General features: G+C 32.6%; 1 protein-coding gene across 1 annotated transcript in view; it reads right to left on the bottom strand.

The window, feature by feature from the left end:
• ACAA2 (acetyl-CoA acyltransferase 2) overlaps positions 1-3,878 on the bottom strand; it is a 43,697-nt gene that overhangs the window by 25,114 nt on the left and 14,705 nt on the right. The gene's annotated exons all lie outside the window — the stretch shown is intronic.

Genomic DNA, 3,878 nt, shown 5'->3' on the forward strand with positions numbered 1-3,878 from the left:
AAGCAGAAACTAACACACCATTTTAAAGCAATTATACTCCAATAAAGACATTAAAAAAAATTAAAAAAAAAATAAATTACTATCTTGAATACAGCCATTTTATAAAGCACAATGGACCCCATCCCAAGAACGTGAATATAAAATCTTTTGTCCCATTATAGTAATGAAAATCACGTAAGGTCTCAAAATTTATAGCTGTGATAAAATATAGACAGTAGCAAAGGAAAACTTTGTCTGATCTGTAATAATGTCACCCTCATTTAAGGAGGGATATAGTTATCAATATATAAGCACCACTTTCATTCTCTATTATGCCATTCTCTTTTCTTATATACTTTTTCCCTTCTTGTCTTACCAGTCCTGCCATCACATATATGATAATTGGCCAAGCAATTCATCTCTGCTATAAGCTTGGTGAAAAAGCGAAACATATGAGCTAAGTACGTTGAAGAAAGGGTTAAATTAATAGCAACAAAAGCCGAAAAACATGATTTCCTTGGTGGAGAGTTGTTCAAAGTCAATTTCACACAAATTTTCTTTCCAACCACAAAGGAATCAAGAGTAATAATCATTATTAGTGGTGTTGTTTCCCAATATTTAGTAGAACAGTGTATAAAATCTAAGTGCCTTGAAGAAACCACCAGAAATGTAAGACTTAAGGGCTCAGGAACAATAGTATTAAAAGAAGTCAGAGCAATATTCTTCTTAGAGTCATGTCATACTTTAATATGAATATAACATTAATGATGAAACTGCATTTAGCCTAGTCCCTTAGAAAATTTAGTAATAACAATATTCCTGTGTTTTAAAGGGAAGAATTTAGTAGTGTTAGGCAGAGGAGTAAAATCTTACCTTGAGGTTACAGAAACATTTAATCATCTTGATCCTCTCCTACTCTGCTATAATATATATTACATTAACTAGATTTATATTCCTATCTATTTTTGAAAATACAATTTTTAAGACATTTTCCACATTTTGTTATATCAAAACAAGCAGACCATTCATTTATATGGATTCAGAATAGGACAATCCTAGTTATCATCCATAGCATTATGTTACTATATTTGACAATGATGGAAGCTTGTGTACGTAGTATGCCTACACCTGTAATAAAAGTAGATTAGATTAATTTGTTCCTTATTCAAATTTGATACCATTTGAACAAAATCCCAAGTCATATGGCTCAGAACAAAGTCTATATTTGACTTCCACAATTTAAAAAGACATTGACAAAATGAAAAGGAGTTGAGGAAATCCCCAAAGCTGTATATTTAGACCTAGTTCATTTTCATCAAGATCAAGATGTTATTTTACAGACCGAGTTAAAGAACGAGTTTTCACCAGGGGCCAGCTAATATTTATTTTCTCTAAGGACTAAAAGAGAAAAAATTGGAACCTGATTCATGATGATTCAGATTAGAAAAAATAGAAAATGTTTTGAAATTTCAGAGTTATTAACTATCGCAATGAATATTATCGAGGCTGTGAATTTCCTTTGCATATGTTAAGATTGGCCTCCTTCTATCATCCATGTGGGATAATATATGCAGCTTTAGCTGCCAAAAGTTGTGCAGTGAAAACAGCTACATTTAACATTGTGGTGTGATAATACATGCTATAGTTGAGGATTCTGCACGTACCTTTGCTTTTTTGTTAATAAAGTAGATTCAAAATTTATTTTTAGTGTGAAATAATCAGAGAGATTTATGGAGTCATCTATCCTAGTCAGCTTGTTCTCTTTATTATAGAACGGGTTAAAAAGAAAGTTTAATCTTTAAAAAAAAATCCTCTAAGAATTCAAGATTTGCATGCATCTCATTGTGGTGATCTGTAGCTTTTGTGTACCCAGCTGTCTATGGTTATAATTAAAAAAAAAAAAAAAAGCAGTATACAGATGAACCTGAACCATAAATTATTTAACATATTGTAAAGTTTGTAAATGTATGTTTTAGGAATGTTCTGTATAAGTTCTCAAAGAAAATCAAAGGTGAACTCATATAACTAGTTTTTGTACATTTACACAAAAAATAGCATGTTACACATTGCAGCTTTTCAATCACTTGTCTGCAGCTACACTCAACATGCTCCTGGATATTTCATTGCACTGGTTGTACATGTAGTTGCTGTTATTTTTACAATAGCCGTGCAGCACCCCAGAGGCTGAATTCAGGAAATGAAATCGAAGCTTATTGAAATTTGAGGAACGACTGTCCAGTAATATAGAGAAACAAGAAAATAAGTTGATTTTGCCCCTTACAAATGAACAAAATTGATTAGTAAATGAGCCAAGTTGTCCTTCAATTCTGTATCAAATGTCCAGTGAAAGTTCTGATTACTAGAATCTATGCAATTAAAATATTATAAACCCCTTGTTACGTGGGTACACTATCAAAACATTTACCTCAATGCTATTTCAACAATAAGCATAATTAACAATGTTATAGCTCTGAGGTTTTACGTAGACATTAAAAACGCCTATAACAAAAACGAGGACTTTTTCAGTACCAATAATTAACCAAGTTTTTGCAAGTTAAAGATAAATGTACAATTTTAAATTAAATGGAAAACTAATATGGCTACTGATGCTCTTCCTCAAAACTTAACCTGAGAGAGGTTTCAGAAACAAGAGAGGTTTATGAATCTTGTAACCTAACAGAAAAACTTTGATAACACAGTTATAAAATGAGTGTAACTGTGTTCCGATAAAACTTTATTTATGGATACTTGCATTTAAATTTTATATAATTTTCATATGTCATAAAATACTATTCTTCACTTAATTTTTTAACTATTTAAAAATATAAAAAATATTCTTAACTTGTGGGCTGTAGAAGAACAAGCAGCAGGCAAGATTTGCCAATGGGCTGTAATTTGCTGATCCCTAAGCCAAAAGGAAAAAGACCGGGTCTAAGGAGTCTTCCAAAAGTCATCAGGAGTGACTGAAGAAGAAAGAATTAGAAAAAAGTTGAGATATGAAGTAAAAAATTATGTAATCTAAGTACCCAATTATTTATTTAAATATATATCTAAAATTCACACAGTGACCTTCTCTAGAGGTAGGAATTTAGGGTACTTTAATTTTTTTTCTTCTCTATTTTTCTAAAATCCCCATAATGAACATGTTATGTTTTTATTATTACAAAATAAATCACTTTAAATCTGGAGGGGAAAAAAAAAACCCCAAAAACCCTCCAAGAGTCTGATGTTTAAAATGATTGCTAGGAAAATCAGGGTCATTATCTGATATATTGTTACAGAAATAAATTAACCTGAAAGTGATTTATTCATTACAATGTTTTATCTTTTATTTTGTAATAAAATGAAGACTTTGACAACTTAGATTTTACTATATCCCTTTTCCTTATGCTCAAGGGAACAAATGTATATGCCCAACTATCTCTTGAAGAGATTATGCTAGTTTGTACTTCTACCAACAATATCATTCAGTTCCTTTGTAATAAAATACATTTCTTATCATCCTCTAAATTCTCCAACTCCCTTCCTCATCTTAGAGTCTTTATTCAGTGTTTCAAACTGCCTTGCCGGGCACTCTCACAGACCTGGGCTCAGATTCTTCCTCTACAACTTAGTAACCTTAATGCCTTTAATAATCAGTTTCCTTGCCTGTAAAATGGGAATAATAGTTCTTGCCTCATAGGACATTTGTGAAGATTAAATGAGATATTGAATGTAAATCTATGTGCACAGTGTCTCGCACATAGGAAGCACTCAATAAGAATGACAGTCATGGGCTTCCCTGGTGGCACAGTGGTTGGGAATCCGCCTGCCGATGCAGGGGACACGGGTTCGTGCCCCGTTCCGGGAGGATCCCACATGCCGCGGAGCGGCTGGGCCCGTGAGCCATGGCCGCTGAG

This window comes from Physeter macrocephalus, chromosome 19 (genome assembly GCF_002837175.3).
Source record: "Physeter macrocephalus isolate SW-GA chromosome 19, ASM283717v5, whole genome shotgun sequence".
Classification (NCBI taxonomy): Eukaryota; Metazoa; Chordata; class Mammalia; order Artiodactyla; family Physeteridae; genus Physeter; species Physeter macrocephalus.